This window comes from Salmo salar, chromosome ssa16 (genome assembly GCF_905237065.1).
Source record: "Salmo salar chromosome ssa16, Ssal_v3.1, whole genome shotgun sequence".
NCBI lineage: Eukaryota > Metazoa > Chordata > Actinopteri > Salmoniformes > Salmonidae > Salmo > Salmo salar.
In genome coordinates, this window is record NC_059457.1 from 21,140,807 (window position 1) to 21,153,566 (window position 12,760).

Below are 12,760 nucleotides of genomic sequence, written 5' to 3' on the forward strand. Positions count from 1 at the left end.
TGCCACTCCTCATTTGGTACTTAGTGCAACGACCTTTGGCAAGGATAACAGCATGGAGTCTTTTCCTGTAATGTTTGACAAGGTTAAGGAACACATTTGGAGGGATTTTGGACCATTCCTCTATGCAGATCTTTTCAAGATCCTTCACATTCTTGGGTTTGCGCTTATCAACTGCCCTCTTCCACTCAGCACACAGGTTTTCGATTGGATTGAGGTCCGGCGACTGAGATGGCCATGGCAGAACATTGATTTTGTTGTCACAGGACCATTTCTGTGTGGATCTTGAGGTATGTTTGGGTCATTGTCTTGTTGGAAAGTCCACATACGGCCAAGTCCCAGACTTCTGGCAGAGGCAACCAGATTGTTAGCCAAAATTGCCTGGTACTTGGTGGAATTCATTATGCACTTAACCAGTGCCTCTGGATCTCTGGAATTAAAACAGTCCCAAAACATCACTGACCCACCACCATATTTCACCGTGGGTATGAGGTGCCTCTCCTTGTATGCATCTCTGTTTCGATGCCAAACATGCCGATGCTGTATCTGACCAAAACGTTCAATTTTGGTCTCATCTGACCAGAGCACCTTCTAGTCATAATTGAAATGACGTTTGACAAACTCCAAGCGCTTGCGTCTGTGTCTTGGGGTCATTAAGGGCTTTCTTCTGGCAACCCTTCCAAAGAGCCTGTAGTTGTGGAGGTGGCGTCTGATGGTGATTTTTTTAAACCTGGTTACCCCAAGACGCCACCAATGTAATGGCTGTCGTAGGTGAGAGAGCACCAAGGCACAGCGGGTTGCGTGCTCATCATTATTATTTATTAAAATGTGAACATGGAAAAACAATAAACAAAGAAACGACAGGAACAGTTTTACAGGCTATAATAACAAGCAGTGCAAAATCAACTACCCACAAATCCCCAGGTGAAAACACGCAACTAATAAATGACTCCCAATCAGGAACAACGACGTACAGCTGTTCCTGATTGGGAGCCACACAGACCACACAGAAATAAACAAACTAGAAAACCAACTTAGAATACAAAACCCAGAACATACACCAAAACCCCGTAATACATAAATAAAACACCACTCTACAATACTCATAACCCCCGAACCACATAAAACAAATACCCTCTGCCACGTCCTGACCAACCTACAAATACAAATAACCCCTATACTGGTCAGGATGTGACAACCAAGGCCTGCAATTCTTTCAAAGTGATTATTGGGGATTTTGTTGCTTCTCTCATCATCCTCTTTCCTATCCTGGGGGGAAAAATGCATTTGCGTCCTCTACCCGTGAGGTTTTCAACTGTTCCATATCTTTTGAATTTTTTTATAATTGCCCTGACAGTGCTCAGTGGTATATTCAATCATTTGTGGATCTTCTTGTAGCCATTACCAGATTTATGAAGGTCTACGACCATCTGTCTCTTTTGAACTGCCAGTTCTTTTGTTTTCTTCTTGGTGTTGGTTGACAGTGGGATATTGCATTCCTGTTACCTCATTTTTATACCCTAGTGAAACAGGAAGTGATGTAATGGCTCAATATATACTGCTCAAAAAAATAAAGGGAACACTTAAACAACACATCCTAGATCTGAATGCAATAAATAATCTTATTAAATACTTTTTTCTTTACATAGTTGAATGTGCTGACAACAAAATCACACAAAAATAATCAATGGAAATCCAATTTATCAACCCATGGAGGTCTGGATTTGGAGTCACACTCAAAATTAAAGTGGAAAACCACACTACAGGCTGATCCAACTTTGATGTAATGTCCGTAAAACAAGTCAAAATGAGGCTCAGTAGTGTGTGTGGCCTCCACGTGCCTGTATGACCTCCCTACAATGCCTGGGCATGCTCCTGATGAGGTGGCGGATGGTCTCCTGAGGGATCTCCTCCCAGACCTGGACTAAAGCATTCGCCAACTCCTGGACAGTCTGTGGTGCAACATGGCGTTGGTGGATGGAGCGAGACATGATGTCCTAGATGTGCTGAATTGGATTCAGGTCTGGGGAACGGGCGGGCCAGTCCATAGCATCAATGCCTTCCTCTTGCAGGAACTGCTGACACACTCCAGCCACATGAGGTCTAGCATTGTCTTGCATTAGGAGGAACCCAGTGCCAACCGCACCAGCATATGGTCTCACAAGGGGTCTGAGGATCTCATCACGGTACCTAATGGCAGTCAGGCTACCTCTGGCGAGCACATGGAGGGCTGTGCGGCCCCCCAAAGAAATGCCACCCCACACCATGACTGACCCACCGCCAAACCGGTTATGCTGGAGGATGTTACAGGCAGCAGAACGTTCTCCACTGCGTCTCCAGACTCTGTCACGTCTGTCACGTGCTCAGTGTGAACCTGCTATCAACACATGAAGAGCACAGGGCGCCAGTGGAGAATTTGCCAATCTTGGTGTTCTCTGGCAAATGCCAAACGTCCTGCACGGTGTTGGGCTGTAAGCACAACCCCCACCTGTGGACGTTGGGCCCTCATACCACCCACATGGAGTCTGTTTCTGACCATTTGAGCAGACACATGCACATTTGTGACCTGCTGGAGGTCATTTTGCAGGGCTCTGGCAGTGCTTCTCCTGCTCCTCCTTGCACAAAGGCGGAGGTAGCGGTCCTGCTGCTGGGTTGTTGCCCTCCTACGGCCTCCTCCACGTCTCCTGATGTACTGGACTGTCTCCTGGTAGCGCCTCCATGCTCTGGACACTACGCTGACAGACACAGCAAACCTTCTTGCCACAGCTCGCATTGATGTGCCATCCTGGATGAGCTGCACTACCTGAGCCACTTGTGTGGGTTGTAGACTCCATCTCATGCTACCACTAGAGTGAAAGCACCGCCAGCATTCAAAAGTGACCAAAACATCAGCCAGGAAGCATAGGAACTGAGAAGTGGTCTGTGGTCCCCACCTGCAGAACCACTCCTTTATTGGGGGTGTCTTGCTAATTGCCTATAATTTCCACCTGTTTTCTATTCCATTTGCACAACATCATGTGAAATGTATTGTCAATCAGTGTTGCTTCCTAAGTGGACAGTTTGATTTCACAGAAGTGTGATTGACTTGGAGTTACATTGTGTTGTTTAAGTGTTCCCTTTATTTTTTTGAGCAGTGTAGTTCCTTAAGACCTTAAATAAGTGGAATTTAATTTGTGGTTTAATTTTGGTAAATGTTATTTACAATAATCTTTAAGGGTGCCATTAATTGTGAAACCTTGATTTGGAGGACACTGATTTTTAATTAAATCAATAAATTATTTGGGTTGGTTCCATTAAAACATTAATAAAGTACAGTATTTCTCACATGTTGGTATTTTGAGTTTAACTCTATAATTATATTGTTTATATTTGTTTAAGCATTGTTTGTGCATTGCCAGTCAGGGGTGCCGGTAATTTTGGAGCCCACTGTATAATACGATATGTGAGTGAATTGTTTCTAAGGGTAGCACATGCTAAATTAAGCGCACATAAACGTTGGGTTTGATTAAAACAAACGATTAATGATTTGAGGGAGTACAATGGACTTATCATGAGGATGTTTTGTTTGTAGTTAAAACCTTTGGGTTGCTGATTATGATATTAGTATAGTAAATGCTAAAAAAAATTGACATTTCTCTTCCAGGAGAATGGGGGTAGTCATTTTCTCTCTCTTTGGAATGTTTCCTTAGGCTATGGCGTTGGAAGAGGGGTTAGTGAAATTTGGCCATTTTATAGGCATAAAGGTATCCAGATTCAGTGGTAAAGGGGAGTTACCAGGTTACATAAGGCCTGGCCATTTTTGTTTGTTTTTGACCTATGGTTTAACACACACGGACACCAGCATGCACACACAACTTACTGGTTATGAATAAGGGTTAATGCCTAGGTATCTTAAAGGGGCACACACACATATGGAGTTTTCAGAAGTGTTTCATTTCTGAGTTTTAATTGAACACATATTAATTATTTTGATAAAAAAATGTACTAAAGAAACTTACTGTAAACCTGGGATACGAAATGTATGACATGTTTGACTGTTTTTTTTTTAGATAATTGGTCTAATAGAGAAAGTAACAAGGTTTGATTGACCTCTGACCTCTGTCCAGACTTTCTAGTGTGGTTTGATCACCCTCACTGGAATGCCGAGAGACATTGGATGACTTAAAGGTCATATTTAATACTGATATAAAAGTAATTTGTAATACTGATAATTACGGAGAAGTTTTATAACTAATAGGACCACAAGAAGGTTAGACCTGTCTCTAGTCTATTTTTACTATGAAGCTATGGGTAAAAACAAATGTTCTTGGAGTTAGGGTAGTAATTGATTTGTAGCGTTGTTGTTTTTACACATTAGTCACTATGCTTAATTATGCGTCAAGATGGGGGAATTACCTTTTTGGGGGGGGATTGAAGTTCACACCTTGAGTGATATGTAGGGATGTATTGAGTGATGTATGAAGGAGTGTATTGTTGCGTTGTTTGTTCTGTTTTGGTTTGATAAATCTCACCAGATTGGGTCTGCTGGATGATTAGCAAAACGTCCTGACTCTGTGACTGATCCTATGACTGTGATAAAGTTGACAGTGTGATAAGGGAGTATAAGTTCATTTGGAACATTGTTTCAACAGAATGTGATATTTTGTTTTAGAGATTTTCATTAAGAATATTGGTAGTAGTAATAATTGGAATTGTTGTTCTGATTTGTCCTTTCTTGAGGTTATGGTGGAGATGGTATCTAGATGCATAGGAGGGATAATTTGACCAAACAGGGTGTGGACCTCATAACCCCCTCTAACCGGCTGAAGAAATGGCGTTCACTACGGCCCTGTCCTGCACCACTTCTATCTAGAGACCTGAGTCTGAGCCAGCAAATGGTGTACAGCATCCAGTTGAAGTTATCAATGTTTTTCGCTCAGGAGTGCAAAAGAAGTCCACGTGGAGTGAGCATGGAGAGAGATTTGTTCCAAAACTTCTCTCATATTGCTGGTATACTGGTTGGCAAATGGACAAGACTTAATGAGTTGTGGTGGGGTTCATATCTTGGTGATAAAAAAAACAAACAGCCACATTCCAGTCTATCATTAGTGGTGCATGTGAGACATATGTCTCCGGTCTAACTGGGCCTGCATGCTATAGATGAGATAGAGAGAGCCTCAATGGTTCTTAGACACCCTGGCATCTGGGAGACAGCACCAGAAGCAGATGACCATAGGATGAACCCAAAGTGGCTTATGGTGTGCCCCAATCTATATGGGAGGGGTGGAACCAAGCATTATGGGTATTAGCTTTATGAACTATGCATTGTCTGTATGATTCAGACAATCAGCCTAACAGTCAGTCAAGACTGTTGGGCTGACGGTCTCATTATTGCAATAATGAATCGATATTAAATAAAGATGATTGTTTGAAGAAATGACTAAGTCTCTCTCAGTACTAAATTTCCACAACGTGTGGTGCATATATTTAGTATAGTTTTGTCCAAAAAATATAACTTTTTTTATGTTTCACTATTTCCATTTTTCTGAAATCCACCGAGGAGGATGGTCCTTCCCTTCCTCCTCTGAGGAGCCTCCACTGACTGGCACTGTCACCATGTCTGGCATGCACAATGCATGCTAGTAAGTTGTACTGCAAGCAGTGACACTGTAGCAGTGGTGGGAAAAGTACTCTGTCAAAAATAGCTTCTTTTAAGAAAATTACTTAATTAAAATATATTGTCACCCAGTAAAATACTACTTGAGTAAAAGTCTAAAAGTATCTGGTTTTAAATGTACTTAAGTACAAGTCACATTGTATAATGATTGGAGACAGGCGCAGGAATATGTAATAGGGGGTTTTATTTTATCCACCCAAACAAAAGAGCGAGGTGTAAACCTCTAAATAATACATGGGACGAGACCCGTAAAACAAGTGCACAATAACACGTAGCATGGAAGTCGATACAATAGCACAGTTACTCACATGACCAACGGACATGGTAATAACAGACAAGGGAGAACAGAGGGCACATACATACACATACTAATCAGGGGGAATATGAATCAGATGTGTGTAATGAGACAAGACAGTCCGGGGTTGGTGGTAATGAATCCAGTTCAGTGACGCCTAGAAGACCGGTGACGTAGGCCTCCGGAGCTGGTGAACGGAATGAGCAGCAGTAGCATTGGGATCCGTGACGGTACCCCCCCCTCCACCCCCGACACGCTGTAGGTGGGATGACACCGGCCTTGGGGACGACTACAGGGATGAGGTGCGGGACAGTCAGGGCACCGACAGTGAAAATCAATTTTCAGCGAAGCGTCCAGGTTGTCCACCGCAGGAACCCAGCACCGCGGTCTCCTCAGTGTGCCGAAACCAATCATCCACCGCAGGGGCCTCGGTCTGGCTCGGATGTCAAGGTGCCAGGGCCGGCTGATATCCCAATACGCACTGGAAAGGAGTGAGGTTAGTGGAGGAGTGGCGAAGTGAATTCTGCGCGTACTCAGCCCAAGGTAGAAAATCCACCCACTCCCTTGGCCAGTCCAGACAGTAACACCTCGGAACCTGCCCAGTTCCTGATTGACCATCTCCACCTGCCCATTAGCTTGAGGGTGGTACTCCGGGATCAAATCAAATCAAATTTATTTATTCTTACATCAGCTGATATCTCAAAGTGCTGTACAGAAACCGAGCCTAAAACCCCAAACAGCAAGCAATGCAGGTGTAGAAGCACGGTGGCTAGGAAAAACTCCCTAGAAAGGCCAGAACTTAGGAAGAAACCTAGAGAGGAACCAGGCTCCCGTAGTGCCGGGATCCCGTAGTGCCGGAAGACGTGTGTAAAAAGAGCCTCCGCGGTTTGCATGGCCAATGGGAGCCCAGGCAGAGGAAGGAGGCGACAAGCTTTGAAACCGGTCCACAATGACGAGAACGGTGGTGTTCCCCTGGGAGGGGGGAAGGTCAGTGACAAAGTCCACCGAGAGGTTAGACCAGGGTCGTTGTGGAACCGGCAGGGGAAGGAGGTTTCCATAAGGGAGGTGTCTGGGTGACTTAGACTGGACACAGATGGAGCAGGAAGAGACATAAACCCGGACGTCCTTCGCCAAGTTGGGCCACCAGTACATCTCAGTCAGGCAGGCGATGGTACGGCCTATCCCAGGATGACCCAACACAGGTGCCACCCAGGTAAGGAGGCAGTCCCACACACCCGTGGGCACGGTTCTCCGGCAATGTGCAGGTGTGGGTTCATACGCAGGGCCTGCCGTATGTCGGCGTCCACGTCCCACACCACTGGTGCAAAGATACGGGACGGAGAGAAGAAGGGGGTCTCCTCTCCCTCCCTCTCCTCTGCATCATAGAAGCGAGACAGGGCATCTGGCTTCACGTTCTTTGAGCCTGGCCTATAAGAAAGCGTGAATTGGAACCTGGCGAAGAATAGAGCCCACCTGGCCTGTCTCGGGTTTAGCCTCTTCGCTGCCCTGATGTACTCCAGATTTCGTTGGTCCGCCCACACGAGGAAAGGGTGTTTGGACCCCTCCAGCCAGTGCTTCCACGCCTTCAGAGCCTTCTTGACCACCAAGAGTTCCCGGTCCCCTACGTTGTAGTTCCGCTTGGCGGGGCTCAGCTGCTTGGCATAAAAGGCGCAGGGCCGCAGCTTTGGAGGGGTTCCGGTGCGCTGGGACAGCACTGCCCCGACTCCTACTTCAGAGGCATCCACCTCGATGATGGAAGGAAATGAGGGGTCGGGATGTGCCAGCATGGGAGAAGTGGTGAAGCGTGCCTTAACTTGTTATGGATAGGGGGCAGTATTTTCACGGCCGTATAAAAAACGTACCCGATTTAATCTGATTATTACTCCTGCCCAGAAACTAGAATATGCATACAATTATTAGCTTTGGATAGAAAACACTCCAAAGTTTCCAGAACTGTTTGAATGGTGTCTGTGAGTATAACAGAACTCATTTGGCAGGCCAAAACCTGAGAAGATTCCAAAAAGGAAGCGCCCTCTCTGACTATTTCTTGGCCTTCTTGATCATCTCTATCCAAAACAGGGGATCTCTGCTGTAATGTGACATTTTCTAATGCTCCCATAGGCTCTCAGAAGGCACCAGAAAGTTGAATGATGACTTTGCAGGCCATGGCTGAAAAACAGTAGCGCATTTGGATAGTGGTCGATCTGAGAACAATGAGTCTGGGGGCGCGTGCACGAGAAGACTCCATGTTTTTATTTTTTCATCTTTGAATGAAAACAGGGTTTCCCGGTTGGAATATTATCGCTTTTTTACGAGAAAAATCGCATAAAAATTGATTTTAAACAGCGTTTGACATGCTTCGAAGTACGGTAATGGAATATTTTGAATTTTTTTGTCACGAAACGCGCCGGGCGCGTGACCCTTCTTTACCCTTCAGATGGTGTCTTGAACGCACGAACAAAACGCCGCTATTTGGATATAACTATGGATTATTTGGAACCAAACCAACATTTGTTATTGAAGTAGAAGTCCTGGGAGTGCATTCTGACGAAGAACAGCAAAGGTAATCCAATTTTTCTTATAGTAAATCTGAGTTTGGTGAGTACCAAACTTGGTTGGTGTCAAAATAGCTAGCCATGATGGCGAGCTATCTACTCAGAATATTGCAAAATGTGCTTTCACCGAAAAGCTATTTTAAAATCGGACACCGCGATTGCACAAAGGAGTTCTGTATCTATAATTCTTAAAATAATTGTTGTGTTTTTTGTGAACGTTTATCGTGAGTAATTTAGTAAATTCACCGGAAGTGTTCGGTGGGAATGCTAGTTCTGAACGTCACATGCTAATGTCAAAAGCTGTTTTTTGATATAAATATGAACTTGATTGAACAAAACATGCATGTATTGTATAACATAATGTCCTAGGAGTGTCATCTGATGAAGATCATCAAAGGTTAGTGCTGCATTTAGCTGTGGTTTTGTTTTTTGTGACATTATATGCTAGCTTGAAAAATGGGTGTCTGATTATTTCTGGCTGGGTACTCTGCTGACATAATCTAATGTTTTGCTTTCGCTGTAAAGCCTTTTTGAAATCGGACAGTGTGGTTAGATAAAGCAGAGTCTTGTCTTTAAAATTATGTAAAATAGTCATATGTTTGAAAAATGGAAGTTTTTGGATTTTTGAGGAATTTGTAATTCGCGCCACGCCTATCATAGGATATTGAAGCAGGTGTTCCGCTAGCGGAACGTCTAGATGTAAGAGGTTATTAAGTGTCTTGAACGACCCCCCATCTCCGCCTCCCCCGTCCAACGAAACCACTGGGGACCTCCTTTCAGCAGGGAGGTAAGCCGCGCAACCACCGTGCTGTAGCCCTGGATGAACCTCCGGAAAAAGTTGGTGAATCCCAGGAATCACTGGACTGCTTTCACGGAGTTGGGGATGGGCCATGACCTGACTGCTCTGACGCGTTCCTCCTCCATCTCCACTCCTTGCGTGGATATGAGGTAGCCCACACAGACTGCTTGAAAAACAAACACTTATCTTGTTTGATGTATAGATCATGCTCCAACAGTCTTCCCAGCACAGACCTGACTAATGAGACATGCTAGGCGCGGTCAGCAGAATAGACCAAAATGTCATCTATATAAACCACTACGCCCCGTCCCAACATTCCCCGAAACACTTTGTTAATAAAGGCCTGGAAGACTGAAGGAGGATTAGATATACTCGTAATTGTAACGCCCTGGCCATAGAGAGGGGTTTTTTGTTCTTTATTTTGGTTAGGCCAGGGTGTTACATTGGGTGGGCGTTCTATGTTCCTTTTTCTATGTTTTGGTATTTCTTTGTTTTGGGCCATGTGTGTGGCTCTCAATCAGGCACAGCTGAAGCTCGTTGCTGCTGATTGGGAGTCACACATAAGGAGCATGTTTTTCCTTTGGGTTTTGTGGGTAATTGTTTCTGTTTAGAATATTTTCCTAACAGGACTGTTTGCTGTCGTTTTTGTTCATTTTGTAGTGTTCTCTTGTTTGTTGAATTAAAATTCTAATGATGAACACATCCTCTGCTGCACCTTGGTTCCCTCTTACAGACAGCCGTGACAGAATTACCCACCGAAAATGGACCAAGCAGCAGAGGAAGGAGAGGCACCAGGAGAAGGACTCATGGACTTTAGAGAAGATGGAGAGGATCGTTCAGGATTCCTGGAGATGGGAGGAATTACTGGACGAAGGTGAACCATGGGCTCAAGCTGGGGAGTATCGCCGCCCGCAGTGGGAGATCGAGGCGGCGAGAGCTGAGAGGCGCTGGTACGAGGCAAGGGAGCGCAACGGACACGGGAGGCAGCCCCCTCAAAAAAATTGGGGGGGGCACACGGGGAGATTGGCGGAGTCAGGTGGTAGACCTAAGCCAACTCCGCGTGCTTACCGGAAGCAGCGTGGTACTGAGTGGCCAGACTGCGCTGAACTGCCAGAGTGGCCAGACTGCCCTGAACTGCCAGAGTGGCCAGACTGCCCTGAACTGCCAGAGTGGCCAGACTGCCCTGAACTGCCAGAGTGGCCAGACTGCCCTGAACTGCCAGAGTGGCCAGGGACGCCCGCCAGCCCGGTGAGTCCTGTGCCTACGCTTAGGGCCAGGCCTCTGTCATGTCTCCCCAGGCTGGTGAGTCCTGTGCCTGTGCCCAGGACCAGGCATCCATCATGTCTCCCCAGCCTGGTGAATCCTGGGTCAGTGCCGTCGGAGCCGCCAGGGACGCCCGCCAGCCGGGCGCAGCCAGGGTCGCCCGCCAGCCGGGCGCAGCCATCGCCGCCTGCCAGCCGGGCGCAACCATCGCCGCCCGCCAGCCGGGCGCAACCAGGGTCGCCCGCCAGCCGGGCGCAACCATCGCCGGTCGCCAGCCGGGCGCAACCATCGCCGCCTGCCAGCCGGGCGCAGTCAGCGTCGCCCACCAGACCTTCGGCGCGGCCAGGTGCGCCACAGAAGAGGGCGACGTCAAGGCTGGAGCAGAGGCCACGTCCCGCACCTGAGCCGCCGCCGTAAGAAGGCCCACCCGGACCCTCCCCTTCAGAGTCAGGTTTTGCGGCCAGAGTCCGCACCTTTGGGGGGGGGGTACTGTAACGCCCTGGCCATAGAGAGGGTTTTTTTGTTATTTATTTTGGTTAGGCCAGGGTGTTACATTGGGTGGGCGTTCTATGTTCCTTTTTCTATGTTTTGGTATTTCTTTGTTTTGGGCCATGTGTGTGGCTCCCAATCAGGCACAGCTGAAGCTCGTTGCTGCTGATTGGGAGTCACACATAAGGAGCATGTTTTTCCTTTGGGTTTTGTGGGTAATTGTTTCTGTTTAGAATATTTTCCTAACAGGACTGTTTGCTGTCGTTTTTGTTCATTTTGTAGTGTTCTCTTGTTTGTTGAATTAAAATTCTAATGATGAACACATCCTCTGCTGCACCTTGGTTCCCTCTTACAGACAGCCGTGACAGTAATGGCCCGTCGTCGTGGAAAAGGCCATTATGAGCCCCACCCACCTCTTTAAATCTGAATGTATTAACCTCTCTAGGGTATGTGGGACGAAATCGTCCCACCTACTCAACAGCCAGTGGAATCCCGTGGCGCGATATTCAAATAACTTAGAAATGCTATTACTTCAATTTCTCAAACATATGACTATTTTACACCATTTTAAAGACAAGACTCTCGTTAACCTCTATGGGACCGGCGGGACGAATTCGTCCCACCTACGTAACAGCCACTGCCAGCCTGTGGCGCGATTTTCAAAATCTTCAAAATCCTATTACTTCAATTTCTCAAACATATGACTATTTTACAGCCATTTAAAGATAAGAATCTCGTTAATCTAACCACACTGTCCGATTTCAAAAAGGCTTTACAACGAAAGCAAAACATTAGATTATGTCAGCAGAGTACCAAGCCAGAAATAATCAGACACCCATTTTTCAAGCCAGCATATAATGTCACCAAAACCCAGAAGACAGCTAAATGCAGCACTCACCTTTGATGATCTTCATCAGATGACAACCCTAGGACATTATGTTATACAATACATGCATGTTTTGTTCAATCAAGTTCATATTTATATCAAAAACCAGCTTTTTACATTAGCATGTGACGTTCAGAACTAGCATACCCCCGCAAACTTACGGGGAATTCGCTAACATTTTACTAAATTACTCACGATAAACGTTCACAAAAAGCATAACAATTATTTTAAGAATTATAGATACAGACCTCCTCTATGCACTCGATATGTCCGATTTTAAAATAGCTTTTTGGTGAAAGCACATTTTGCAATATTCTAAGTACATAGCCCAGGCATCACGGGCTCGCTTATTTAGACACCCGGCAAGTTTAGCACTCACCATAATCATATTTACTATTATAAAAATGTCATTACCTTTTGTTGTCTTCGTCAGAATGCACACCCAGGACGTCTACTTCAATAACAAATGTTGGTTTGGTCCAAAATAATCCATCGTTATATCCGAATAGCGGCGTTTTGTTCGTATGCGTTCCAGACACTATCCGAAATAGTAAAGAAGTGTCGCGCTTGGCGCAATTCCTGACAATAAAATTCAAAGTATTCCATTGCCGTACGTCGAAGCATGTCAACCGCTGTTTAAAATCAATTTTTACGTCATTTTTCTCGTAGAAAAGCGATAATATTCCGACAGGGAATCTCCTTTTCGGCAAACAGAGGAAAAAAATCCCAAAGGCGGGGGCGGTCGGGGTCACGCGCATAAGCTAGTGTCTCTTGATGGGCCACTTGAGAAAGGCGATAATGTGTTTCAGCCTGGGGCTGG